Here is a 17767-nt window from a genome sequence, read left to right as displayed (position 1 = left end):
TTGGTAAACATAAAACCCATATATACTGTACCCTCTACTCTTTAACTCCTAAAAGAGTCAAAATATAATTGAACAAAAAAAGGCATAGTTCCTAATAACACACAGGAAAAATATGAACAGGTAAAGTGGGACAAAGAGAACTTAAAAGGGGAAACAGAGGGATATGGGAGCACAGAAAGTGTATGTTATTGAAACTATGTTGGGATCTTTTAAAATTAGTAGGTTATAGATATAGGTTGTATAATATAAACCCCACACAAAGAAAGAAATTTAAAAATTTACGGAAACAGAAATGAGAAAGGGATCAGTCAGATACATCACAAAAGATGAACTCTACAGAAAAGAAGTTGCAATAAAGAGAAAGCGAGGAAAAAAAGATATGCCATAAAAAAACAACAAAGGACAAAATGAGTGAAGTACTGCTTTTACAGTAATAAGATTCAATGTTAATAGATTTAACTCCCCAATCAAAAGACACAGATTGGCAGAATGGATAAAAAAGCATAATCCAACTATATGCCAATTATAAGAGACTTGCCTTAGACACAAAGATACAAATAGGATGAAAATAAAAAGATGTAAAAAGATATTCCATGCAAATAGTAACCAAAAAAGAGTTAGGGTAGCTATATTAATATCTGACAAAATGGACTTTAAGTCAAAAGCTGCTATAAGAGACAAAGAAGTACACTATATATTAATAAAATTGTCAATCCACCAAGAAGAAATAACAATCATAAATATTTATGCACCCAACCATGGTGCCCCCAAATACGTGAGGCAAACACTGGCAAAACTAAAGGGAGAAATAGATATCCCTACATTAATAGTTGGAGACTTCAGTATACCAGTCTCTTCAACAGAGAGAACATCTAGACAGACGATTAATAAGTAAACAGAGAACTTGAAAAATATGATACGTGAACTAGGCCTAGCAAACATATACAGAACATTGTACCTCAAAATAGCAGGAACCACATTATTCTCAAGTACACATGCATCATTCTCCAGGATAGACCACATGATGGGTAACAAAACATGTCTCAATAAATTTTTAAAAATTGAAATTATACAAAGCATCTTCCCTTACCATAATGGAATAAAGTTGGAAATCAATAATAGGCACATAACTGGAAAAATTCACAAATATATGGTATTAAAAAATGCACTCTTAAATGATCAGTGAACAGGAAATCAGTAAATATCTTGAGGTGAATGAAAAAGAGAACACAACATATTAAAACTTATGGGATGCAGGGAAGTCAGTACTGTAAGGAAAATTTATAGCCCTAAATGCTTCTTTAAAAAGAAGAAAGAGCTAAAATCAAAGAACTAACTGCATACCTGAAGGATCTAGAAAAAGAACAGCAAACTAAGCCCAAGCAATCAAAATGAAAGAAATAGCAAAGATTAGAGAAGAAACAAATAAAATTGAGAATAAAAAATACATAGAAAGTGCTTACTTAGGCAGCACATATATTAAAATTTGAAGGATACAAAGCTGATTAGAATGGCCCCTCACAAGGATGAGACACGAATTTGTGAAGCAAGCATTCCACATTTTTATGTGCAGTGTCTACTTATGGCACATACCACCAACATGCTGCCTGAATCACTCCTTTCTTCTGTTACCAGATCTTTGGTTTTGACCTGAACACCTTAGTTGGGGTCACTGTGCTTGTTTATCCAAACACCATCCAATAATACATATGACAGCCTTCTAATTTTCTCTACAGAGATGATATGCCAGTGAATCCTTCCTGTTTGGTCCTTATTATGCTGTTTATCAGCATCATCTTGATTTTTAAGGGTTACCTAATTTGATATGTTCGGAAATGCTACAGGTTCATCAATGGCAGGAACTCCTCCAATGTCCTCAATTATGTTACCAGCAGTGGCACTCTGGTGCTGTTACCTCCACATGATGATGCCACAGTGAATAGTGCTCCCAAGGAGCTGATGCCACCTTAAGAGTCCATCTGAACCTGAAAGGGGTCAGAATTGAGAGCGCCAGCTTGACTTTTCAGAACACCTGAGCAATAGTTCTTCAATTCCATTGCTGAGAGGAGCTCTCTGAAGCTATTTGTTGCTGAAATGTTACAGTTTTAAAGTTTAGATGTTGAGTTGAAACCCTTTGTGGTTTTAAACATCCACTTTAGCTAGAACACTGTGATAGCTTCACTGTAGGAGTGTGATGCAATGGTTTTCACTAGCCTTCCCTAAACATTTAAACAGCCGAAAAATATAAATGGACCTTGAGACAGAGAAGTCTAGTTTTATACTATCTGGGCACCCAAGTTGGAAAATAAGTCACACTTTCTCTCTATTCCTTCTGTCCCTTTTGAAAGTGTAAAATAAAGTAAAAATTTGACAATGTTTTTTTCTTAAACCATTTCATTGTATGGTATATCTCTTATGATAATGTTCATTGTATAACCATTGCTCTAACTAGATAAATAGGAATCCTTACATACATTTCAAGATTTTCATTAAAATTCTTTATGACAAATTCAATGACAAATTAATTTGCTGGTCAAGGATTTTCTCCATCAGCTAATTTAAGACAACTAGACAGCACCAGCCAATGAGAGCAGTAAATATCAGATGGCTGTCCTTATATATTTCCCGGCTGGGGTCATGGAGTGGGGTGCCTCATCTGTTGTTCAGGGATGTGAATTAATTTGGCTGACACTGCTTGCTCTTTGGCTCTCCTTTCTCCTGGTTCCTCTCTGTTCTCAGCACCCTTATTTTATTAAGTGTTCTGCCCTAGCCTAATCCAAGAGAACATCTTTATTAGTCAGCCAAAGTGGTGCTGATACAAAGTTCCAGAACTCTATACTGGTACTTTGTTGGCTTCTATAAAGGGTATTTATTGAGGTGTAAGCTTACAGTTACAAGGCCCTAAATAGTCCAACTCAAAGTTACTTCCTCACCAAAATCTGTTGCCATGTGTTGAAGCAAGATGTGGGCCATGTCTGTGAGGGTTCAGCCTTCCTCTTTCCTCTTAAGTCTCTGTGGTTCCAGCTTCTTCTGATCTCAGCTATAGGCTGGAGGGCTGATCTCTCTCCCCAGGGTTTGTTTCTTCCTGGGCTCAGCTACTCTGTAAACTCTCAGGTGAACCACTCTGCTTGCTTCCCAGGGCCACAGGATCCTGTCTGATGAGTTGTCTCTCTTCCTTTGTGTTCTTCTTTTCTGTGTATTTACTTCCTGAGGTTCTGTCATCAAAACTAAAAAATTCTCTCTTCTACCATGTCATTTTCTCTGTGAGTCCCCACCTAGCAAATGGGTGGGGACTCAATGTCCTGACATGGCTGAATAAAAGCCCAAATCATAATTATTTAAAAACCTGGTTGTGTCATCATCTTTTTTTTTTTTTTTTTTTTAATTTTTTATTGACTTTGTAATAATATTACATTAAAAATATATATGTGAGGTCCCATTCAACCCCACCCCCCCACCCCCCCTCTCCCCCCCCCCCAACAACACTCGTTCCCATCATCATGACACATCCATTGGATTTGGTAAGTACATCTTTGGGCACCTCTGCACCTCATATACATTGGTTCACATCATGGCCCATACTCTCCTCTATTCCATCATGTAGGCCCTGTGAGGATTTACAATGTCCGGTGATTACCTCTGAAGCACCATCCAGGGCAGCTCCATGTCCCGAAGACGCCTCCACCTCTCATCTCTTCCTGCCTTTCCCCATACCCTTTGTCCATTATGTCCACTTTTCCCAATCCAATGCCACCTCTTCTATGTGGGCATTGGATTGGTTGTGTCCATTGCACCTTTATGTCAAGAGGAGGGTCAGATTCCACCTGGATGCTGGATGCAATCCTCCCATTTTCAGTTGTAATCACTCTAGGCTCCATGGTGTGGTGGTTGTCCTTCTTCACCTCCATCTTAGCTGAGTGTGGTAAGTCCAATAAATCAGATTGTAGGTGCTGGAGTGTCATCATCTTTTTGGTGTGTTACTTCACTGCATGCCACATGGTGGCCTGTGTCTCTCCATGCAGGTCTGGGATGTCATTTTTCTTTTTTTTTTTTTTACCAGGAGGTCCTGGGGATCAGCCTGGGTCCCCCGTGTGGTAAAAAGGAGCTCAACTGCTTGAACCATAGACACTTCCCCTTAATCATAATATAATCAAGTAGAAGTGAAACCTCTCAATTTAATACAATCTAATATGCCCAGAGGAGTATGCCCAGTTTACACAGTTATTTGTCTTTTTGGAATTCATAAAAAATATCAAACTGGTACAACTTCCAACTCACTTTATTAAGTGTAACTGCCAATAAGTATTTGCCTAATATGAAGAAAAGGTTTTCTCTTTTCTCAGCAAGGTACATCCAACTACTTCAAATTAATATGCCTAGTCATCTTTAAAATGTAAAACAATCTTCAAAAAACTGGTAAGCACTGTTTTCTTTGTTCAATGCTCTTACCTTGATTACCTGAATTACAAGGGGCTTTTATATGTTCATATATTCAAATATTAGCAACTCATCTGTTTGTTCATTATTGAATGTGCTGTAAATGAAGGTTTTGCAATTAAATAAGAATTGCTCCCTCACACAAAACAAGAGAGAGCAGTAACAAATTTAAAGGTGATTCTTTGAAACTATCAATGAAATCGAAAAAGCCTTAGCTAGACTGGCAAAGAAAAAAATCAGAAGATGCAAATAAATGAAATCAGAAACAAGAGGAGGACATTGCTACTGACCCCACAGAAATAAAAATGATCATAAGAGGATTCTATGAACAACTGTATGGTAACAGATTAGTCAACCTAGATGAAATGCACAAATTCCTAGAAACATGAACAGCCTACAATACCTCTCGAAGAAACAGAAGATCTCAACAGACCAAGTACAAGTAAAGAGATTGAATCAGTCATTAAAACCACCCAATAAAGAAATGCCCAGGACCAGATGGTGAATTCTACCCATCATTCCAAAATGAATTAACACCAATCTTGCTCAAACTCTTCCCAAAATTTTAAAAAGAGAGAAGACTAACATCACCCTACCACAAAGCCAGGGAAAGATAAAAAAAGAAAAGAAATTGCAGACAAATTTCTCTTATGAATATAAATGCAAAAATCTTCAACAAAATACTTGCAAATGAAATACAACAATATACCAATAGAATTATATGCCATAATCAAGTGGGATTTATCCCAAGTATGCAAGAGTAGTTCAACATAAGAAAATCAATTAATGTAATATACCACATTAACAAAATGAAGGGAAAAACAACATGATTATTTCAATTGACACAGAAAAGCCATTTGACAAAATTCAGCATCTTTTATTGATATGAACATTTTCAAAAGTAGGAATAGAAGAAAACTTCCTCAATGTGATAAAGGTCATATATGAACAACCCATAGCTAACATAATAATGGCAAAAGACTGAAAGCATTCCCTCTAAGATCTGGAACAAGCCAAGAATGTCCATTGTTTCCCAGAAGTTCTAGTCAGAGCAGGTGGGAAAGAAAAGGAAATAAAAGGCATCCAAACTGGAAAGGAAGAAGTAAGATTTTCACTATTTGCAGATGACATGATCCTATAAATAGAAAGTCCTGAAAAATCTACTGTTATTCTACTACAGACATCATTATTCTAGCAATGGAAGAATTCTTACCATTTATATAAAGGTAGTGGTCCCCAGAGTGTCTGAGGGATGGGAGAGGGAAGAATAGGTGTATACAGGGGCATTTTGGACACATTAGATTTGTCCTGCATGACATTGCAATGACAGATACAGGCCTTTGTATATTTTGTCACAACCTACAAAATTGTGCAGGACAGAGTGTAAACTATAATGTAAACTGTAGTCCATGGTTAGCAGCAATGCTTCAATATGTGTTCACCAATTCTAACAAATATACCACGCTAATGAAGAATGTGGGAAAGTGTGGGAGGGGTGGGAGTAGAGCAAATGGGAATCCATTATATTTTTTATGTACAATTTATATAACCTAAAGCTTCTTTAAAATAAAATTTTACAAACTTTTTTAAAAAAGCTATTAGAGCTAATAAATGAATTCAGCAAAGTGGTGGGGTAGAAGATCAAATCCAAAAATCAGTAGTGCTTCTATTTACTAGTAATGAACTATCTGAGGATGAAATCAAGTAAGAAATTCCATATACAATAGCAACTAAGGAATCAAATATCTAGGAATAAATTTAACCAAGGATGTAAAGGACTTATACACAGAAAAACTAGAAAGCATTGTTAAAAGATATCAAAGAAGACCTAAGTAAATGGAAAGGCATTCTATGCTCATGGGTTGGAAGACTAAATATTATTAAGATGTCAATTCTACTCAAATTGATTTACAAATTCAGTGCAATCCCAATCAAAATTACAACAACCTACCTTGCAATATGGAAAAGCCAATCATTAAATTTATTTGGAAAGGTAAGAAGCCCAGAATAGCCAAAAACATCTTGAAAAAGAAGAATGAAGTTAGAAGACTCACACTTCCTGACTTTAAAGCTTAGTATAAAGCTACAGTGGTCAAACAGTACGGTGCTGGCATAAGGATAGATACATAGACAAATGGATTGAATTGAGTGTTCAGAAATAGATCCTCATATCTATGACCAATTCACAAAATACACAAAAATCAACTCAGGATGAAAGACTCCAAATATAAAAACCATGACTATAAAACTCCTAGAAGAAAATATAGGAAAGCAGCTTCAGGATCTTATGTTAGACAATGGTTTCTTAGTATTTACATCCAAAGTAAAAGCAACAAAAGAAAAAAACCGATCAATGGGACCTCATTAAAATAAAAAACTTTTGTTTATCAAAGGACTTTATCACAAAAGTGAAAAGACAAACTGCCCAATGAGAAAAAATATTTGGAAATCATATATCCAATAAGGATTTTATATACAACATATATAAAAAGTTCTACAACTCAATAATAAAAAAAAATGAACAACCCAATTTAAAAATGGGTAAAAGATTTGGATATTTCTTCAAATAGCTAAAAAAAAAAAAACACACATGAAAAGATGCTCTACATTAATTAGGGAAATGCAAACAAAACCACCATAAAATACTATTTCACACCCATTAGAATTGTTACAGTTAAAGAAACAGAAAATTATAAGTGTTTGAGAGAGTGTGGAGAAATAGGAACACTCATTTATTGCTGATGGGAATGTAAAATGGTGCAGCTGCTGTGGAAGACAGTTAAGCAGTTCCTCAGAAAGCTAAGTATAGAATTATACCATATGACTTGGCAATCCTTCTACTAGGTATATACCCAAAGAATTGAAAGTAGGGACTCAAACAGATAATTGCACACCGATGTTCATGGTAGCATTACTCACAATTGCCAAATGATGGAAAGAACCCAAGTGTCCATCAACCAATGAATGAATAAACAAAATGTGGTAAATACATACAATGGAATATTATTCAGTTGGAAAAAGAAATGCAGTCCTGATACATATGATAACATGGACGAACCTTGAAGACATTATACTGAGTGAAATAGGCCAGACATAAAATACAAGTATTGTATGATCTCATGGATATAAGGTAGTTAGAATAAGCAAACACAGAGTAAGGATCTAGAATATAGGTTATCAGGGGCTAGGTTGGGACTAAAGAATGAAGAGTTAATGCTTAATTTGTACAGAATTTTTATACAGGTAGATTGAAAGTTTTGTAAATGGATGGTGGTGATGGTAACACCAATATTGTGAGTATAATTAACAGCACAGGATTATGTATGTGAATTGGTTAAAGGGGAAAGTTCAAGTCATGTATATGTTACTAGAATAAAAATTAAAAAGAAACAAGAAAGGACTGCATAACACAGTGAACCCTATTGTAAATGATGGACTACAGTCAATGTACAGGAATAAAAATGTTCTTTCATGAATTATTAAAATGTACCACACTAATGCAAATTGTTAATAATAGGATGGTATATGGGGAAATACACCTAATGCAAGTTATGGACTCTAGTTAATAGTACAATTAATATTCTTTCATCAGTTGTGACAATGCAAGTGTCAACAATAGGGATGTATATGTGAATGCTGTATTTCTTACATGATTTTTCTGTAAAACTACAACTTCTCTAATAAAAAAAAATTTAATTGCTTATTAATACAGAACCAAGAATCTATAAGTACTATCCTGAATTCTTCAATGATTTAGGAGAAATCATTTAATTTTTCTCTGTCATAGCTGTCTGCAAAAAAAAAAATGTGCATTCACTTTAGACATATATCTTACAGCGGATCAGGCAGAGGGTTTTAGGTTTCATTTCAGGTTCATCACTCAGGTCTTTTAACAGAAAGAAATGTCCTAAATGTTAGGGTCCATTGTAAGTTCTTGTGTTTCTTAGCTCAGATCTTTAATCCTCAAGTTAAATCAGGCCACTAATCACAGCACAAAGCCTCATGGAACAATTTCCCCAGTGAAACAAATACTCTAACTTTGTGATGGGGTCAGACAAAGCTAGAAATGAAACTCCTTCCTGGCTATCCATGTGAAAGACCTTGTTTAAAGGAATTCTATGTTGCCAGCACAGTCATTTGTCAAGAACAATGTTGTTGGCACAGTGTTAATATGTGAAGATTGGGCAAACAGCCAATGAAAGCAAACTCTTCTGGTGTGTGCAATGTTGTGCTGGGCATCAGCTGAAGTTCACCATTGATGTCCAGCTGACAACTGCCTTTCACCAACAATACACCCACTTGGACAACTCAGCAGATTGGAGAATGTATTTCTAGGGAGAGGCAACATGATGTAATGGAAAAAGAATAAGAATAGGAGTGAGGAAACCCTAATTTTAATTCCAATGTTGTGAGACTGATCCCTCCTTTACCCTCCCTAGGCCACGTTTTCCTCATTCATTCACTCACCCGTGTACCCACCCAGGCACCCATCCAGGCATCCATTCAGACATCCAGCAAGTATTGATTGAATGTCAACTTATTTTCAAGGCTTTGGGTCAGATGATACGGGAATTTCTTGATTCTGCTGTGTGTGTATTAGGCATAATAGTAGTCCCATCTACCTCAAAATGACGTAATGAGAATAAAAATCCAGTTTTTATATTTAAAAAGTGGAAATAATTATGTTTGTTTTGCTTATTTCATGGATCTATTTTAAGATTTGAGATAATTATGTGGGTATACTTTATGAACTTAAAGCATTATATAAATATAGAAAAATAGATAAGCTATTTAAAGTTTAAGTTAACTGAAATGTATACCATTGCAATGTATAAGTTGGAGAAAAATTGAGAGAGAGAGAATGCCCAGAAACTAATAAGATTTAGAACCATAGAACCATTTTTCTTTTCTTATTTTGTTTCAAAAGTAAGGCTTCCAAAACTAAAAATAGAGTTTAACTATGTAGCTTTTCAAAGAAAAACCACAGATAAAAGCCAAACCCATGGTTCTGAAACTATTATACTGATTATTTGTAGTTTTAGAGGTTCAGCCTTTAAATCAATTAGGATTAGGCTTAGCTGCACATAAAAGAAAAATGTATAATGCCAGTGTCTAAAGCAATCTAGAAGTTGTTTTGTTTGTTTGTTCTTTTTCCCCTCAAATAAGTCTAAAGAGATCTAGCAATGGCTATTCCATAGGGCCTGGGCTAACTTTCTTCTCCATTATCTTAAAATGTGACTTTCATTAAGGCCATTTCAGAACTGCTAACACTTCAGTTATCACATCTGCATTGTAGGCCAAAAGAAGAAAGAGACCCTTCCCAGCTCAGTAGAATCCCTTTAAGCAATCTTCTTGTATATTCCATCTAGGAATTATGCTTTCATCTCTTTGACAGGAATTAGTCTTTGGCCATATTTATCCATGAGTAAGGGTGGGATGTAATTTTTATCCTGGAGATGCTGTGCCCAGCTACAAACTGGGCCTCTGTTAAAACATAAAGGGAGAGTAGATATGAAGTTAAGCAACTATCATTCTTTTCCACAAATAATGTCGAAAAAAGATAAGTTAAAGGATAGAATTTTCTCAATTTTTAAGTTTTTCTCCATAAATATTTCATATGGTTTTAAGAATATTGTCATTCTCTTATAACAGTAATATCAGATTCAGCATAAACTTATATGTTTGTTTTTTCGAATTTAAGTATTTGTGTTTCCCTTTATTCCACAATGACCAAAATGAATTTCAGGTGTTTCATTCATGAATACATTTGAGCCCTGTTAATCCAAATCATATGAAATCACAGAAGTCTAGTCTAGAAAAATGCTGTATATGAAACTAAGCTACTACCTCCCAGTCCTCCACAGCCTTAGTCCAGAAGCACTTATTAGAAAACATATTGACTTGAACATGAGCATAAAACAAGGTATCCCTGATTTTTTCCCAATAAAGAAGACTTTATACCACAGCATGTGTACCTTTCTATACCTGTCCTCAATCCTCAAACTGCAATAGGATTGTGCTCTGAGTGAAATCCCCTTGGTGGTTTTAAAAATTATTTATTTATTATTGTAGTAACATTTATATTAGATAAAATTTGCCATTTTTACCATTTTAGGTGTCAATTCAGTACATTTTAATTACATTTACAATGTTATGCAACTATTATCACCATCCATTACAAAATCTTTTTCATCACCCCAAAAAGAAACTCTGTACCAGTAAGCAATAAGATCCAGTTTCCTTGCCCCTCCAAACCCTGGAGGTTCCACTTTCTGTCTCTATGAATTTGTTTATTATAGTTATTTCATATAAGTGGAATCATACAATGTCAGTTCTTTTGTGTCTGACATTTCACTAAGATGAACCTTGAAAACACGTTCATCCATGTTGTAGCATGTATCAGAATTCCATTCCTTTTAATATCTGGATAATATTCCACTTTATGTGTATACCATATTTTATTTATCCATTCTTCCATCAATGGACACTTGGGTGTTTCTACCTTTTAGCCATTGAAAATAATGCTACATTGGTGTTTTGTGTTGAACTTATAAATATGTATAATTATACCTTTCTGTTCACTTAGAATTTGCCTTTTAAGGACAGTACATAATTCTGAGCAACAGTGCCTAAGGGCCTCATTTCCTAATCCTGGAAGTATGGCAAGCCAATTAAATCATGAAAGAGCAATGGATCTCCCAAAACTGTCCTGATTGTTTGGGGAAGTGAGATTATTCTCTGCAAGTCACATATGGGATGACCACTCTTTTAGTTTGCTAAAGGCTGAGGAAATCAATATATTAGAAATGGGTTGGCTTTTACAATGGAGATTTATTACCTTGTAAGCTTATGGTTCTGAAGCTGTGAAAAGTGTCCAAATCAAGTCTCCATCAGGCAATACTTTTCTCCTTGAGGACAGGTTCTGGTGATACTGGATTCGTCTCCCATTCAGCAAGTCACACGTCACTGTCCACTGACCCTGCCTTGTTGCTTTCAGCTTTTGGCTTCAGTGGCTTCGTCTCCCCTGGGTCCAGTTGATTTTAGCTTCTTGCTTTCAAGACTCTCTCTTTCTGCTGCTATGGCTTTTTTCTTTCTCTGTGGATCCATATTCCTTCCATTTATAAAGGGCTCTAGTAATAGCATTACGACCCACTGGAGCAGAGGTTGGAGTTTATGAGGTGGAGACTGGGGAAGCAAATACACAGAAAAACAGATATATGAGGAAAGAGAGAAGGCTCCATTAGACCCAAGAGAGGCCCTGGGAAGAGAGACAAGCTGTTAGCCTGACAGTCACAGCTGGCCTTGTGGAGAAAGCAGAGCAGCCGAGGAGCCCAGAGAGATATGTGTCCCAGGAGAGAAGAGACTTATTCCATCCTACAACTGATAGTGGAGGAAGCTGGGACCATGAAGCCTTAAGAGGAAGAGGAAGCCTGGACCCTTGCACACATCCACTGCCATTTTGCTCCAATATGTGAAACAGACTTTGGTGAGGAAAGTAATTTATGCTTTACGGTCTGGTAAGTGTAAGCTTCTACCCCAAATACATGCACTTTATAAAAGCCAACAGATTTCTGGTACTCTGCTTCAGCACCTCTTTGGCGACTAATGTACCCACCCTGAGTCATGCCCTACTGAAGTGGTTTAATCAAGATGTCCTATCTAAAACACCCACAGAAATGGATTAGTTCTAGGAACATGATTTTTTCTGGGGTCCATAAAAGCCTCAAACTACCACAGCAACCAAATGAGAAACATAGGCTCTGGACTTTGAAGCAAAGTTTTTATTTCTTCAAAAACAACCACATCCAAGTATCATAAGCTTAAATTCAATATATCTTGGGCCTTGTTGGCAAACAGTATAATTTCTGAATGAAATAAAGGTTAGAGTAATTTGAAGTAACTTGAAAGTGTGACTATGTTACACGACCTTGGACAAATCACTTAATCACACCAAGTTGTTATTTTATGGACAATAATGTTATATTATATTAGCACAGCAATCCCATAAAAGTATTGCTATACTATAAAAGGAAGAAAAATAACTAAGTGGTCATACCACATCTGTCAAAGGATTTTGTCACTGATTTGCTAAGATTTTTGGCAAGGCTGTTACTTGGGGGTCAGCAGTTTACTCACTCTCATGAGACCATTGAGCTCTACAATATATAATTTCCTAGCTGGATTTAGGTTCTACCCATTCTAGGCCTTATTATCTCTAATAAGACTCTAGACTCCTTTTTTCTAGAGTCTAGAGCTCCTTGGGTTGCTTCTTATATCTGGGCATTTTACCGCCCATTGTCTTTCCCTCTAAAGGTTGGTCAAAGAAAATATTAGCAATTCTGGTAAATAATGGAAAAATAAATAGAAACGAGCTAGAGATATGCTCAGTAGAAAATCATGTATTGATCAAATGGCACTATAACTTGAGGTACAAGATGGAATGATGGTTACAACATAGGCTCTGGAGCCAAGGAGTGCTGTGTTTAGGTCCTAAGACAATTCCATACTGGACACTTGGCCTTTAGGAAATGATATAAACCCTTTAAGTTTCATAGACTACTGGGGTTTTTAATTGTATATGCCTTGGAGGACTTGTAAGAATTAAATATGACCCATTAAGTATGATGCCTGGTGGGTGGAAAGCTTATAGTAAATTGTATCTATTACCATCAACCAACACCATTATAAGAGACTTCTCTATATATCAACAATGACAAGATTTCCCCCAATTTGATGGTCCATTTATTTCAAGCAATAGTGGATCCAAAGCAATTCTAGTACAGTAGAATGGCCTTGTGTTGATATTAATAGGATTTTAACCTATTTCTATGCTCTTTCACTAGGAAAATGGAGACTTCATTATCTATTTTCAAATGTTTATTTAATTTATAGTTCACTCTTAATTAGAGGTGAGTCCCTCACTATTTTGTCTTTTTTTAGCATAACAGCTCTGTGGCTTTGAGGCTTTGCTGTCTTCCCAATTTACAGTTGTTTCATCAGCACTCTTGTTTCCTGTTTTGTCCCTGTCTTGGCTGCTTGTTTTGCATCTCCAGCTCCTTCCTCTTCCTCTTTGGAGGATATCATCATCATTTCTAGTATGGATGCCACCAGCTTCTCTTGCTTCAGCTTTTCCTCTTTTTTCTTTTTCTTTTTTTAACCTCCTTTGAACCTTCACAGGCTTCCTGTAATGACTATGTTTCTGTTTCAGCTATTTCAGTATTTCTGTGGCTTTTGATTTTGATCTGGGTCCATGCCTTCTAGCTGAATCCATTTCAGACAAGCAGTTTGAGGTTTTTGCTGGAAGGTAATTTGAATTTGTTTATACGGCCAACCACTCCTGATTTAGATGTCATAAGATTTCTGAGGTGGAGGAGTGATCCTTCCAGAGATTTTTCCCTTTCTCTTTTATCACTGAACTCTGTTATTAGCAGGCATGGGCTATTTTGTTTTTCAGCCAAGCTTATTTCTTATAATTCCAAAAAAGTATTGCTAAATGAGGAGAGTTAGGAAAGTCTTTGATTTCACCAGCATTTAAGGGGTAGTTAATGCTAACCACAGACACAGATATATCTACATTATTGGATATACTTACATCAAGAAGAACAGTTACACACATATTTACACATGTGCACATACATACATGCAAACACATGATTATTCTGTTACAATCTTCTGGCATTTTTTCTGCATGTAAGTCACGAATACAAACTGGATATGAACCAAATAACACAGTTGCCATAGTAGATGACCTCTTCTGCTTTATTTATTTATTTATTTATTGCCACCGTTGTTTAGATAAAAAGAAAAAATGTCCAAATATTTCTCAGGTTGCTCTCAAATTATTGGACTCTGAGATGTATTTCTTTAACTCAACAATTATTTACTGAGCACCTACTTGCTTCAGGTACTTACAATGGAGGTGTGAACAAAACAGACCAGATCCTTGCCATCTGGAGCCTTATATTCTGAGGCATGATCATACTTCAGAAACAGACAGTCTTCTCATTTGAAAACAAAACAAAACAAAACAAAATGCTGGTCAAAATTCCAAGAGAAAACCATTGAGACAGGAACAGAGACTGAAGTTTATCATATGTCCCATTGCGAGATTTCCTAATAGGTCAAATGTAATATGGAGTGGGGTATTGCTCACTCTTCCTTCCTGTTTCTTTCACTCAGAACTCGCAGCAACATTTCGGGAGCTAGATATTTCATTTCATGCCAAACTAAAAAATTTTTTCTGTTTCTTATTACTCTCATCAAGTATGAGGGCCATTCCTCTGATGTAAGGATATTTCTGCCCTGTGCCTTGGGAACTCCAAGTGTGCTTCTATCCCTTACCTTGCCTTGATTTTCTTCAGGAAGGAAAATAATTCCTCAGAGAGCCTTCTCTTGATCTGTAAATTACTGCTTAGATGCCCCAAGTCTTTACCAGAAAATGCCACCCAGTACAAGTCACCACTAAGCTCTTAATTGGATCCCCACGTTAGTCCTTTTATCTTTTTGATTTATATGGCATTGATTATATAGTAAAGAAAAAATAAACTTAAGCCAAGTGTTTGCTATTCACTTCATCCATCATTTGTATGTGATTAGGTTTTTGTAGCATATATACAGATACAAAAACTTGCCAAGTCTTTTAATATTATCTGGTTTGTATGGGGTAAGGGTATAGGAGTGAATGTGTTTAGCTTTCATTGATCAGTAGTTATATTTCTAAAGATCCACTATTTTCTGAGATCTCTTACTGTTCTTGTTTGCAAGTAACAAAAATTGGAAAATAAAGATTGTGGGGGCTTAAAATGAATGCTTGCAATGTTTGTCATTTTTAAAAACTATTTCTGTGGCTCCTTGACTGTTTCAACAGGACTTCACCCAAAAATAGCTAAGGCCAAACCAGCGTCCCTGTTGTAACCAAGAGACAAGGGACACGATAGCCCATAATGAAAGCAATCTGTCTGTAGTACTTTATGGGGATACAAAGCAAAAAAGCTAATTTTGAATATAAAGGAAATAAATAAAGCCTCTTGACACTAAGGGAATTAAGAGAAGACTATTGGGAGGCAGAATCATTCCATGCAGTTGGACCTATGTCCTTCCCCAGATTGATAGCAATGCCATTTATTTAGGGAGCCTGGCTCTTACTCAAGTGGCTCAGCTGCAATTCTCCATTTGGGTAGGGAGTGGGGAGGAAGTGGAGAGTACAAGGGAAGACACTTCCTGGCTTCAAACCTTGTCTCCACTACTTATTTATTATGTGCTTTTTGAATAATGTAAAACACTGAATAACCTACCTCATAGGGCTAATGAGTTTAAATGCAATAATTCACATAAAGCATGTTGTCCAGCTGGCACATAGTAATAAATGTTATTATTATTTATTATTGTGATATGTTGATGATAATGATGATGATGATGATGATGATGGGTGTCCAGGGAGAGACCAGGCTGAACTCACCTGGAGTGAGTATGCTACCGGAAGTCAGGTCTCAGAAATGTGAATCAGACAACAGCCTCAGAATGAGGTTTGATAGCTGATAAGACACGTTGGCAGGGGTTATTATGAAGGATGTGGGACAATGCCTGTAAAACCAGCAGGAGCAAGACAAAGCCCTTTTGTCTCCTGTTGGAATAAAGAGGACCTCACCTCGTCAGGATACAGCTGGAAAAGCAGCTGGATCTCAGCAGAGAAGATGTTGAACCCAACTAATTAAGGTTAAGGGCAGATGGGGCCAAGCATTTTTGGTTTTCCATTTGTCTGGTTTGGATATTTCTGGAGAGGGATTTTATGGTTTTAATTTTTCTAATACTGACTTCAGTGTAATGGAAGAAAAAAATACACTCTACAGTAACCCTCTATAAAGCCATACACATATATAATTAAAGAAGGAGAACCCCTGGTAGGATGGCAGGAATGAAAGACCCCATCCTACCAAGTACACAGGTAATAAATTCCCTTCTAAACACATTACAGTTATATGAGCTATAAAGATTGTTGCTAGGGAAGCAGATTTGTCTCAAATGATAGAGCATCCTATACATATGGACCTATAGGAGGTCCAGGGTTCAAACCCAGGGTCTCCTGACCCATGTGGTGAGCTGGCCCACGCACAGTGCTGATGCGCACAAGGAGTGCCGTGCCATGCAGGGGTGTCCCCCACATAGGGGACCCCCATGTGCAAGGAGTGCGCCCCTCAAGGAGAGCCACCCTGTACGGAAAAAGTGCAGCCTGCCCAGGAATGGTGCTGCACACACAGAGCTGATGCAGCAAGATGACACAACAAAAAGAGACGCAGATTCCTGTTGTTGCTGATGACAATGCAAGTGGACAAAGAACAAGAACACACAGTGAATAGACACAAAAAGCAGACAATGGGGGTGGGGGGAAAGGGGAGAGAAATTAAAAATAAATAAATCTTTTTTAAAAAGTGCTGCTGTACAATAACCCATCTATTTGAAATTCCCACTAAATATAGTTTATGTAATTACAAAGGGGTAATTGGAAAATGTAAAGTTGTGTAGAATCAAGAAATAATTACTGAGTACCTATTATGTGCAAGATATCATTGCATAATGATAGAACCATGCTATTCTGTTGCTTTAAGCATAATTTGCTTTGCATAGTCTATGCCTATCCAATCCCTTTGACCTTTATGAAAAAAATAATACAGAATATCCTAAAACTGTGCAAATTACAGACTGCAACTCCAGTAACATATATTCATAAATTCATAGCATTTTAAAGCTGGAAGGACCCTTAGGGGAGAATGTAAATCAGTGCCCCAGGTTTTCTTCAAAATGTACTAAGGAGCTTTTGAAATTTTAAAACATTGTTTTCTGAAAACATCTTACAAAGGAAATTAGTTAGTCAAATATATCAATGCTCACTGAATCCCCACTGTTTTAGTCTTCTAGGCTACTGAAAGCAATATACCAGAAATGAGTTTGCTTTTACAATCCAGATTGATTAGCTTATAAACTTACAGTTCTGTGGCAGCTGGCAGCTTTTGTGGAACCCCAGAAAATCATGTTCTTAGGGTTAATCCATTCCCGTGCATGTAAATCTATTATTTTTTAAAGATTTATTTTTCTTTATTTCTCTCCCCTTCCTCCCCCCCCCCCCATCCCCCCAGTTATCTGTTCTCTCTATTCATTTTGCTGCATGTTCTTTGTCCACTTCTGTTGTTGTCAGTGGCATGGGAATCTCTGTTTCTTTTTGTTGCGTCATCTTGCTGTGTCAGCTCTCCATGTGTGCAGCACCATTCTTGGGCAAGCTGCACTTTATTTCACGCTGGGCGGCTCTGCTTATGGGGTACACTCCTTGCATGTG

The 17767-nt window shown here is 36.6% G+C and overlaps 1 non-coding gene across 1 annotated transcript; it reads left to right on the top strand.

Annotated features, from left to right (window-relative positions):
• Positions 1–1455: 1455 nt before the first annotated feature.
• Positions 1456–1565, top strand: LOC111767168 (U6 spliceosomal RNA). Its single transcript, XR_002799059.1, has one exon. It is a non-coding gene; the product is annotated as a U6 spliceosomal RNA (small nuclear RNA).
• Positions 1566–17767: the final 16202 nt, after the last annotated feature.

Source organism: Dasypus novemcinctus, chromosome 1, assembly GCF_030445035.2.
Source record: "Dasypus novemcinctus isolate mDasNov1 chromosome 1, mDasNov1.1.hap2, whole genome shotgun sequence".
Taxonomy (NCBI): Eukaryota; Metazoa; Chordata; class Mammalia; order Cingulata; family Dasypodidae; genus Dasypus; species Dasypus novemcinctus.
Note: the sequence above shows the minus strand (reverse complement) of the source record. Positions and strands in the feature narration are given on the sequence as shown.